The sequence below is a fragment of the Rattus norvegicus genome, chromosome X (assembly GCF_021556685.1).
Source record: "Rattus norvegicus strain SHRSP/BbbUtx chromosome X, alternate assembly SHRSP_T2T, whole genome shotgun sequence".
Classification (NCBI taxonomy): Eukaryota; Metazoa; Chordata; class Mammalia; order Rodentia; family Muridae; genus Rattus; species Rattus norvegicus.
The window spans coordinates 28,687,348-28,699,931 of NC_141554.1; the positions used below are offsets into that span (position 1 = coordinate 28,687,348).

The following is a 12,584-nucleotide window of genomic DNA, read 5'->3' on the forward strand; positions in this document are numbered from 1 at the left end:
GAAGCAGGGAGAGCTAGGGAGGGAAGAAGGGAGGCTGAGCAGCCGGGAGACTCCCAGCCACCAGCAAGGTCCTCCCTGGGGCGGGGCGGCTGGGGTTGGGGGAGGGGGCTGGCGAGACCAGGAGAACTTGGCTGCCTGGCTGACTGAATGGAGATGCTTGGTGTGGTGGTTGTTCTTGCCAGGACAATAGCTAGCTGACAAAATCAGGCTCAGGCTTTTCTGACTTGAAAGAGGCCTGTGTGGAGGTGAGGGGAAGTAGTCAAGAGGTTGCTGAGAAAGCAACTTGCTTAGGCTACTCATGCAGCGAGGGCAGGGCTTTGTAAAGGTCTGGGGTCTGGCTTGGGACAAAGATTCGGGGAGGGGGGAGTTTCTCAGGTTTGGCATGGAAGGCTTGGAGGATAAGATAGATAACCTTATTTGGGATGGGGTTTTATGGGTAGGCTCTGGAAGCTGTCTTGGAGAGAGGTGGAGGAGGAGTCAGACACCCAGCTCAGAACCCCTGTCAGGATATCCCTAGTGATACTTCTACTTTTTCTGGGCCAGGAGGCAGGCATGAACCCTACTTAAGGCTGTGTTTCAGGACAGCATAAAGTAAAAGATGAGATGGGGAACAGAAATGGGAAGACCGGGGAATACAATTCTATTTTGAATTGGTTTAAATAGGGACCAAATGCCGCGGTGGTTCCTCTAATTTATAGCAGTCAACAATTCCAGTTCTCGATATAAAAATTGTATTTTATTTGTTTCCCCCCATTTGTTGGTTCATTCATTAAATAGCTTTATGTAGGTCCAGTGCTGGGCTCAGATGACTTGGGTAAATCAGACTTGCTGTCTGCCCTAATGAAAACCATGATCTGCTACCAACCTGGGGGCCAGGAAGTCATGCACCTGCATCTGGATCCTTCTGGTACCTGTGAAATGTAGATCCCCAGGCCTGCTCTCTGGAAATATAAATCTGGTAGGTGGGAGAGGTGTGAAACATTTTTAGAAAACCTTTAGGTGGTTATTTTTATAATCTCTAAATTTGGGCACCATGCTTTGGAAAGGGATAAACTCCAATGGACTGAACATAAATTCGCAGTGGAAATTAGAAAGGACCTTGGATTGATCTAGAATCTTGTGAGATGCTTCTAATAAGGCTGTGTAGTAGGATGATTTTGTAGCATTAAATTCACACACACACACACACACACACACACACACACACACACACACACACACACGCCCTAAAAAGGAAGAGCTGGATTTCTGTCTTAAGTTGGAAAACACATTAAGTAAGATAACACATTAGACTAAAGGAAGGCAGAGATAATAGAAAATAGAGCGAAAGCAGAGAAGATCCACAAAGCTAAAGGCTCTTTGACAGATCCTCGAGACATCTTGATTCAGGAAATAAGAAAACATGTCAGAAGGATAAGGAACAGAGGGGCACTACACTACTGAACATTAAGTTAGAATGAGAGGCTCTTAGAATTATATTTTTATGCTTGCAATTTTGAAAAATTTGGTACAAAATTTGCTTAAAGTCACAGAAAATATAGATATCTGAGCAATCTTAAAATTTTTAAACAAACTGAATTTATGCCTTTAAAAACTTGAGAGAGAGAGAGAGAGAGAGAGAGAGAGAGAGAGAGAGAGAGAGGAAGGGAGGGAGGGAGATATGTCTTCAGGAGGTAATGCAAGCATGAAAAGCTGAGTTCATATCTGCACTCACGTTAAGCCTGGCATGGCTCTGCCTGCCCGTAACCCCATCATTGGTGGGCAAGGGCAAGTGTATCCATAGAACTTGCAGGCTACCCAGCCTAGCCAAAGCACAGTGAGCTTCCAGTTCAGTGAGGGACACTTTTTCAAGGCTTTTCTTTTTATAGAGGGCAATAGAGGAAAAGCATCTGATGTTTTGCTCTGGCTTCTGTCCACCTACACGCTCTCCAGACCCAGACACTGTCCAATAGTAAATTTTGCAAAATATTCAGAAAAAAACCCTCTACTAATTTTCTATTTTTTAAAAACAAATTCTTCAATGGATTGAAGAAAAATTACAGGTGCAAAAGAAAAGTACCCAAACAAACAAAAAACTCATAGCAAACTTAAGTTTTCTAAAAATTTAAAGAAGTCTATTAAAATACTTTACTTTCAAACATCACACTTAGTGGGGAGATATTGAAGACTTTCTGTGCTGTTGTCTACTTGATGCAAACAAGAATTACTGGAAAGTGGGAACTTCAATTAAGGAATTGTCTGTAGCACATTGGTCTGTGGGCATGTCTTGATTGATGATTGATCTGGAAGGACCCAGACCACTGTGGGCAGTGCCACCTCTGGGCAGGTGGACCCAGTTTGTATTAGAAAGCAAGTTGAGCAAGCCATGGAAATCAGGCTAGGAAGTGACATTGCTCTGTGGTCTCTGGTTCAGTCTTGACTCTGTGTTCCTATCCTGACATCCCTCAGTGATGGACCTGGAATTGCAAGACGAAATGAACCTGTTCTTCCTCAAGTTGCTCTTGGCCAGAATTTATTACAGCCACAGAAAAGCAAAGTAGGACACTTCCTAAGGTTGGGAACAAGACTAGGTTGCCTGCTATAATCACTTTTATTCAAATTGTACTGCAGGTCTTGGCCAGTCTAAGAAAAAAAAATATATATAAAAGGCTCCAGATAGGGGTTGGAGAGATGGCTTAGTGGTTAAGAACGCTGACTGCTCTTACAGAGGACCTGGGTTCAATTTTTAACACACACACACAGTGGCTCACAACTGTCTGTAACTCCAGTTCCAGGGGTCCCAACCCCTCATACAGACATATATTCAGGCAAGATGCCAAAGCGCATAAAATAAAATAAAATACTTATAAAAAAGGCTCAAGATAAAAGTGTCAGTACAGGGCATGGAATACTCACTCAGCTATGAGTTTTTGGTCAAGGAAGCCCCAGGTGTCTTCAAAATAACACAGGTTATTGCTCTTGTCAATGGGTACCCACCGTAACTATATAGTAAGGCTTTACCGAACACCTTGGTTGCAGGGCATAGAGAAATCAATCTCAAACTGAATAAGTAACTTCTTCCTCTCTGGCTAGCTTTCATAGTGCCAGAATGAGCTTGGAAGTTTGCTGAGGGAAAGAAAAAGTATCAATGGTCTTACCAAATACAATACCTTGCATGCTACAATTATGACCTGCCAGGTAAAAGGTACCCACTGGTGCAATACGGAAACAACTATTATGGGATAACTAAGCACTTTCTGATTGGACTTGAGGCCTGCTCCATAGAAGGAATTTTCATTCCAAGTACTGTATACCCTAGGGTAGAACCTGCTATTATTATTTTGCTAAATGGTCATGCTGTCAAATTGATTTCTAATATGATCATATTCTATTACACATGTATATGGAATTGTCAAAAATAAAGAAAAATGGAAAAGTTATATACATTAAACATACTAATATTTTGTATATCAGTTATAAAAATTAAGCTGTCTGATAAAGAAATAAAAAAGAAAGACACAAGAAAAGTAAGCATGCAAATATTTACAAATATGACTATACAGCATTAAAATGTATTTAAAGTTATTAGAATTAGAAAAATTATCAGGGTTATGAGACAGAGTTAATTCTAAAAGTAGGCCTTTCTCCTTTCTAAATGCTTTCAATAATAAGTTAGAAAAATGAAGAAGACATTATTAAAAGTTCTTTTATTCTTTGAGAATTTCATACACACATACAATGAAATATATTCGTATTGACCCCTCCAACCATTTTCCTCCAATTCTCATCCAACACCTTTCCTTCCTGACTTCATGTTGTAGTAGTGGAATGAAAAGTATTCCAAATAGGCTCCGGTACTTGAATTTTGGTTCCTCTGTTGGTGGCCCTGTTTTGGGAGATTTGGGTGATCCAACTTTGCTGGGGGAAGTATGACATTGGAGGTGGGCTTTGAGGTTAAAAGTCTCTTGACATTTTCAGTTCTTTATCTCTGCTTCATGCTTATGATTTAAGGTGTGAGCTCTCAGCTTCCTGCTTCTGCCACTCTGTCTGCTACTTGCCGTCATACCCCTACCTTACCATTATGGGCTCTTGGACCTCTAGACCCATAAGTCAAAAAAGAAATTTTCTCTTCTTTATGTTACCTTTGGTCATGGTGCTTTATCATAATAGAAAAGTAACACGCATGTTACTACATATATGTTACTTGTGTGCAAGGGTGTGGAGTAATCCACTAATGGTCACAACTTCAAAGAAGGATACTCCTTCCTCAGCAGCTATCAACTACCAGTATCTCTCTAGTAAAGGGCCAGGACTGGAAAACTTCTCTCCATGTATTCAGGAATTTCGGGTGGTTTGATTTTGTGTAGGTCTTGTGTAGTTAATCACAGCTAGTGTGAGTTCATGAATGCATGCCATGCCCAGAAGACAGCATCTCACAACCCTCTTCCCCATCCTCTAGCTCTTATATCCTTTCTGTCTCCTCTTCTCTGATGTTCCCTGAACCTTGGCTGGAGCAGGAGGGAGTGTGTGCACGTGCGTGCATGTGTGTGTGCCTGATAAAGATGTCTGATTTAGAGCTGAACACTCACTCCATCTTTCATTCTCTGCACTCAGACCAGTTATGCATCTCTGCACTGAATGCAGTCCTCTGCAAAAAGAAGCTTCTCTGACCAAGGTTGCGAGCAATGTAGGTTTATAGGTATTTATAAATAAATACGAATATTTAGAACACAAACTGACAGCGTGATGATTAGCAAAATAACAATAGAAGATTCTACCATTGGATCTAAGACTGGTCCAGCCATGGGCTTTACTCTTTTTTTATTAGTTCTTTGAGAGTTTCATATGACATGTTTTGATTATATTCACTCCCATCCCCAACTCTTCCCAGATCCATCACTCCTTCCTCATCTATCCAACTTTGTACTCCTTTGAAAAACATTCCTCAAGACCAATCTGTTCTACCCAATTATTCTTTGGATTGTGTGGTCTTTCCCTGGAGTGCAGTTGACTACACTCTTAGAGAAAACTGTTTTCTTCTTTCAGAAGCTAGTAAGTACCAGTCACTGCATGGCTAGGAATGAGATTTTTGTACTGAAATCCAATCTCCCTGTTGAGATTTTTGTCTCATTTGGGCTTGTAAAGGTCTTATGCATGCTGTTACAACATTGTGTGTTCATATGTACAACTGTCAGGTTGTGTCTAGAAGACAGTTTCCTTGTAGACATCTCCAATCTTTGGCTCTTTCACTCTTTCTGCTCCCTCTTCCACAATGCTCACTGAGCCTTGGGAGGAGAGGGTGAAGTACACATGTTCAATTTAGGACTGATCATTCTACAGTCTTGCACCTTGGCCTTTTGTGGATCACTGCTAGTCATCATCTACTGCAAGTTGAAGCTTCTCAGATGAGGGTTCAGAAATACATTGGCCTATGAGTATAATGATAAAACATTAGGAGTTGTATTTAATACTATGTTCATTTAGCAGAATAATAGTAAAAGGTTCTCCCATAAAGCCTATGGCCTGTCTAGTCACAAGTTATTGGCTTGATAATGGTCCCAGATATGGGTTTCATTTGTGGAGTGGGACTTATGTCCAATCAGAAATTGGTTTGTCACTCCCATGATGTTGATGTTATTATTGCACCAATGAGCATGTCTTTTCAGGCATGTCATTATTGTAGGTGACAGGGATCACAGATGAGTGTGGTTGAGGATTACTTTTGTGTTCTGGTAGTATACATAGGATCTTCCATGACCATGAAAGCTAGCCAGTAGGATGAAGCTTCTGTGTCAGTAACAACTTGATTCCTTTATGTTGAATGACTCAAGTACATGCTATCTTCAGCAACAGGATCCTTCCTACTGTCCAGTTCTGGAGGGTAACCAAGAACAATGGCAATGGCCTGCATTGTTTGTTTGTTTTTCTGGTTGAGGGGAGTCTATGGGACCTCATTGGTTAACAACTCTGAATTGATTCCTGGCACTGAACTCCTCCTCCTCCTCCTCCTCCTCCTCCTCCTCTCTCTTCCTCCTCCTCCTCCTCCTCCTCCTCTTCTTCTTCTTCTTCTTCTTCTTCTTCTTCTTCTTCTTCTTCTTCTTCTTCTTCTTCTTCTTCTTCTTCTTTTCTTCTTCTTCTTCCTCTTCTTCTTCTTGTTATCTTTATTAACTTATTTCTTATTTACATTTCGATTGTTATTCCCTTTCCCAGTTTCCGGGCCAACATCCCCCTAACCCCTCCCCTACCCTTCTCTATGGGTGTTCCCCTCCCCATCCTCCCCCCATTACCGCCCTCCCCCCAACTATCACGTTCACTGGGGGTTCAGTCTTGGCAGGACCCAGGGCTTCCCCTTCCACTGGTGCTCTTACTAGGATATTCATTGATACCTATGAGGTCAGAGTCCAGGGTCAGTCCATGTATAGTCTTTGGGTAGTGGCTTAGTCCCTGGAAACTCTGGTTGGTGGGCATTGTTGTTCATATGGGGTCTCGAGCCCCTTCAAGCTCTTCCAGTCCTTTCTCTGATTCCTTCAATGGGGGTCCCTTTCTCTTCTTTTAGTTTGTGTGCATGTGTGTTTGTTTTTTTAATTTTTGTTTAAAGATTATTTTCATACAGTATATTTTGGTCATGTTCTTCCCCTCCCTAACTCCTCCTATATCATCCCTACCTCCTTAACCACACAACTTCATGTGATCTCTCTCTTTGTCTCAACTTAAAAAAAACCACAGGAAAAACAAAAATCAATACAGACTAAAATGAAGAAAATCACTAAGAGAAAACCCAAACCAACCCAATACAAAACCCCAAACAAAATATGCGTACAAAAACGGAGTTCATTTTGTGTTGGCCAGCTACTTCTGGGCATCGGGCCTGCCCTGCAGTGTGTTTTATATGCCTAGTGACCTTCTGTTGAAGAAAATGGGTTTTCCTTTTCTCAGCATATATTGACTGCATATAGCTTCTTGGTTAAGGGTGGGATTTTGTGTCCACTTCTCAGTGCTGAGATTTTGTCTGGTTTGAATTTGTGTAGGTCTTGTACATGCTGTCACAGTCTCTGTGAGCTCATATGTGTATCAGTTCTGTTGTGGCTCTTTCCTAGGAATCATCCACTATCCCTGGCTCGTGTAGTATTTCCGCCTTTTCTTCTCTAGAGATCACTGATCCTTGAGAGGAGGGGTTTGATAAAGACATCCCATATAGTGCTCTGAAGTCTCTCTCTGCACATTGTCCTATTGTAGATCTCTTTGTTAATTACTATCTACTGCAAGAAGAAGCTTCTCTGATGAGGGTTGAGTGGTACTGTGTTCCATGACTATAGCAATATGTCATTAGGAGTCATTTGATTGCTATATTCCTTTAACAGAATGATAGTAGTAGGCTTTCCCCTAGGCACATGACCTATGTAGTCTCAGGTTATTGGCCACTTTATCAGTGTCAGATATGGGTCTTAAATCCAATTTTTAAAAGTTGTTGGCTTCTATAACTTTTGTGCCACTACTGCACCATTGTATCTTGGAGACCTATGTTGTAAGTGTCAGGGTTTTTAGATGGGTAGAACTGATGAATACTTTTCTCACTCAGTGGTGTTCATAGGACCTTCTAGCACTGTGAATGCTAATCAGTAGTGGTGAAGCTTCTACTTAGGCACCAGATCAATTTCTCCATGTTAAATGACATAAGTAAATGTTTTCTTCAGCTATAAGGTCTTGCCATCAGGTTATGGAGAGCAACCAGTAACCTTGGCAATAGCCTGTCGTAATTGGGGGAGGGGACGTCTGTCAGATCCATTTGGTCAATGGCTTAACAAGATACAACCAATTCCTGGCACTGGAGGTTTTATTTGGTGGCATAAGACATCTAGTGGGGGCATTGTCTCCTCCATTGTATGGTGACTTTATTCTCTCATTTGGGTATATATTTTAGGAAGTTTCTTCAGTAGTACATTTCTATATGGTTTTCAAGTAGCCTTTAATGTTAGTTGCCAATCCTCGTATTTCTTTTTTCACCCGGCACTCCCATCCCCCTCTCAATTTAATCCTCCGATTTAAGTTACTTTTTTATCTCTTTATAATGCTACATTTCACATTCCTTAGAAGACCCCTTACACTCCTCCATCCGTGGTTATTTACTAGATACATAATCTCTGTGGTTATTTGGAAAGAAGCACACACATAGAAAGCTTAAAAGCTAACATCCACATGTAAGAGAAACATTGAAATATTTGTTTTGTTTTGTTTTGTTTTTTTAGGTCTGGATTACCTCAGTCAGGGTAATTGTTTCTTGCTCCATCCATTTACCTGCAAATTTTATAATTTCATTTTTTAAATAGATGGATAGTATTCTGTTGTATAAATGTACTACATTTTCATTATCTAGTCACCAGTTGATGGGCATCTAGGTTGTTTTCAATTTCTGGCTATTATGAATAGAGTGGCAATGAACATGCATGAGCAATTATCTCTGTAGTAGGATGTAGAGTCCTGTGGGTATATGCCCAAGAGTGTTATAGCTGAGCTTGTGGTAGATTGATTTTCAGCTTTTGGAGAAACCTCCACACTCATTTCCATAGTGGCTGTACCAGTTTGCACTCTCACCAATAATGGAGAAGTACTCCCTTTTCCTTGCATTCAAACTAGCATGTGCTGTCATTTGTTTTATTGATCTTGGCCATTCTGACTCGGGTAAGATAAAATCACAAAGTACTTTTAATTTGCATTTTCCTGACAGCAAAGGATGTTGAACATTTCTTTAAGTGTTTTTCAGCCATTTGGGTTTCATGTTTTGAGAACTCTGTGTTAGTTTTATATCCCATTTTAAAATTGGGTTATTTGTTTTCTTGTTCAGGTTTTTTTTTAGCCCTTTGTTAACTCTGATATTAATGTTATACCAGATGTATAATTGGCAAAGGTCCTTTTCCATTCTGTAAGCTGCCACATTGGTGGAATGATAGCGCCATTTGCTGTATAGAAATAATTTTTTTTTAGCTTCATGCAGTCCCATTTGTTAATTGTTGGGCTTAAAGCTTGCGCTATCAATATCCTGTTCAGAAAGTCCTTTCCTGTGCCATTAAGTTCAAGCCTATTCCCTGTTCTCTTTCATATAAGGTTCAAGATATATGATGTTGTTGTCCTTGATCCATTTGGGGTTGAGTTTTATGCAGAGTGATAAGTATGGATCTATTTGGATTCCTCTACATATAGTCATCTAGTTTACTAGTATCATTTGTTGAAGATGCTGTCTTTTCTCCACTGCGTATTTTTTACTTCTTTCTAAATAATCAAGTGTCTGTAGGTGTGTGGAATTATGTCTGGATCTTCAATCTTATTCCATTTATCAATGTGTCTGTTTTTATGACATTAAAATGCGGTTTTTATTACTGTAGCTCTACAGTTTGAAATCTGGGATGGTGATACGTCTTTTATTATTCAGGTTTATTTTATCTATCCTATTTTGGTGTGTTTAGTAAGAAGTTGAGGATTGTTTTTTCAACTTCTGTGAAGAAAGGTGTTGAAATATTAATGAGGATTGCATTGGATCTATAGATTGCTTTTGTTAGGATGGCCATTTTCACAGTATTAATCCTACTGGGATTCTTTCCACAGGTGATCTTTCCATTTTCTGGTATCTTTTTCAATTTCATTCTTCAATGTCTTAAAGTTTTTATTATGTAAGACTTTTGCTTAATTAGTTACCCCAAAATATATTAATTTGAGGCTATTGTGAAAGGTCTCATTTCTCTGATTTATTTCTCAGTATTGTGTTTAATTTGCACATAGAGAGGCTACTGATTTTTTTAATGTACTAATTTTGTATCCTACTATTTTTCTGAAAGTGCCTATTAGCTGTAGAAGTTTCCTAGTGGAGTCTTTTGGGTCTTTTATGTGTAAAAGTCTATCATCTGCAACTAAAGATACTTTGAATTCTTCCTTGACAATTTATATCCCCTTGATCTCTTTCAGCTGTCCGATTGCTCTAAGAGTTCATTTCCTCTAACAGGTTTGGAGAGAGTGGACATCCTTGTTTTGTTTATGATTTTGCCTGACATGCCTTGAGCTGTCCATTTAGGATGACATTGGCTGTCTTGCTGCAAATTGCCTTTGTTGCGTTGAGGTATATTTCTTGTATCCTTAGTCGCTCCAAGACTTATCATAAAGGGATGTTAAATTTTGCCAAAGGCCTTTTCTCCATCCAATGCAAAGATCATGTGGTTTTTGTTTTTCAGTCTGTATATGGTGGGTTGTTGCAGTAAATCTCCAACCCCAATAAGCCCACGCAAAGAGCACACAACTTAATTACAATATTTATAAACTATAGGTCTCGATTGGGCAGATCTACCACCACACTACTTTATCCCTCAGCTATGAGATCCCTCGCTATTTGCAGCTTCTTCAGGCCACATGGTTATGTTCTATCTTCCTTCCACCTTCTTTCTCCATCTTCCTCTGTCTCCTCATCTGCCTCTCTTCTTCCTCTCTTCCCCCTCTCTAAAACCTCCAGCCTCACCTTTCCCTTCCACTGCCCATTCACAGGCTCTAGCCTTTATTTGACCAGTTAAAATGGGGATAAGGTTCATGTGTATGTGATCCACTCCTTGTTAGGGCAGCCCTTCTTGAGGAAATGGAATTAACATAAAAATACAAACAGCACCAGGGCAATCCACAACAGTGGGTTACATTTATTATTTTTTATTTTTTTCTCTCTTTTTTTTTATCGGAGCTGGGGACCGAACCCAGGGCCTTGTGCTTGCTAGGCAAGCGCTCTACCACTGAGCCAAATCCCCAACCACATTTATTATTTTTTGATGTGATTTTTTTAATTGGATATTTTACTTATTTATATTTCAAATGTTATCCCCTTCCTGGTTTCCCCTCCACAAGCGTTCTATCCCATTTCCCTCTCCTTGCTTCTATGAGGGTGCTCCCTCACCCACCCATCTACTCTTGCCTCACCGCCCCTAGCATTCCCCTATACTGGGGCATTGAACCTTCACAGGACCAACAACTTCCTCTCCCATTGATGCTAGTAAGGCCATCCTCTGCTACATGTGCAACTGGAGCCATGGTCCCTCCATGGGTACTCTTTGGTTGGTGGTTTAGTCCCTGGGAGCTCTGGGGGGTCTGGTTGGTTGATATTGTTGTTCTTCCTATGAGGTTGCAAACTCCTTCAGTTCCTACAGTCCTTTCCCTAGTTCCTCTATTGAGGTCCCTGTGCTCAGTCTAAAGGTTGGATTCAAGCATCTGCATCTGTATTTGTCAGGCTCTGGCAGAGCCTCTCAGGAGACAGCTATATCAGGCTCTTGTCAGCATGCACTTCTTGGCATCAGCATTAATGACTGGGTTTGGAGGCTGCATATGGGATGGATCCCCAGGTGGGGCAGTCTCTGGATGACCTTTCCTCCAGTTTCTGCTCTACTCTTTGTCCCTGTATTTCCTTTAGACAGGAACAATTCTGGGTTAAAATTTTGGAGATGGGTGGGTGGCCCCATACCTCAATCTGGGGTCATGCCTAACTTCTGGATATGGTCTCTATTTATTGACTTATGCATGTTGAACCATCCTTGTATCTTTGGGATAAAGCTAACCTGATGGTCAATAATCTTTTTTCCCTTTTATTATAAATAGATTTTTTTCTTACATAATAAACATGATTAAGGTTTTCCCTTCCTCTACTCCTCCCAGTTCCCCCTCACCTCTGCTGCTATCTAGATTCACTTCCTTTTTGTCTCTAATTGGAGAAGAGGCAGGTTTCTAAGGGATAATAATAACAATATAAAATAAAACAAACAAACAAACAAAAAAACAAACCCCTAACCCATTGGAATTGAACAAAGCATACAAACAAGGAAAGGAGTCCTGGAGAAGGTACAAGATTCAGGGACCCACTAGTTTGTATACCCAGGATTCCCATTCAGATACAAAACGGGAAGCCATTATATATATAAACTGCAGAGGACCTGGTGTAGACTTGTGTGCTTGCTGTGCACGCTGCCTCAGTCTCCATGAGTTTACATGAGCTTTGATTATGTTGATTTTGAGGACCTTGTTCTCTTGGTGTCCTCCACCGCCTCTAACTCTTACAGTCTTTCTATCTCCTGTTCCTTGGGGTTCCCTGAACCCTGAGGATGCATTGATGGAGACAGCCCATTTAGGACTGATTGTTCCAAGGTCTCTCTCTTTCTGCATAATCTCTGGCTATGGGTCTCTGGATTTGTTCCCATCTGCTGCAGGAGGAAGCTTCTCTGATGGTTGAGTAAGGCACTGGTCTATAAGTATAGCAGAATATCATTAGAAGTTATTTGATTGCTACTTTCTCTTAGAAAAGCAGTAGTATTTGGTTTTACCCCAGGTAAATATGTCACATATGTAAATATTCTAGGAAGCTTCTAATGTATTAGATTTCCATATCTCTCCCCCCCCCCCGCCATGGCCCTAAATTTTATGTCTCTCCCTACATTTCTTTCATTATTCCACTCTCCCCTGCCCCTGACATCTTTTTTTTTTAAGATTTATTTATTTTATGTATGTGAGTACACTGTCACTATCTTCAGACACACCAGCAGAGGCCATCAGATCCCATTACAGATGGTTGTGAGCCACCATGTGGTTGC

The 12,584-nt window shown here is 40.6% G+C and overlaps 1 long non-coding RNA gene across 1 annotated transcript in view; it reads left to right on the forward strand.

Annotated features, from left to right (window-relative positions):
• The first annotated feature begins 15 nt into the window (after window positions 1–15).
• Window positions 16–12,584, forward strand: part of LOC147998178 (uncharacterized) — a 234,853-nt gene continuing 222,284 nt past the window's right edge. Inside the window, exons 1-2 of the long non-coding RNA XR_015646949.1 lie at window positions 16–245; window positions 778–958. This is a non-coding gene — a long non-coding RNA (uncharacterized LOC147998178). The remainder of the gene's footprint in view (window positions 246–777; window positions 959–12,584) is intronic.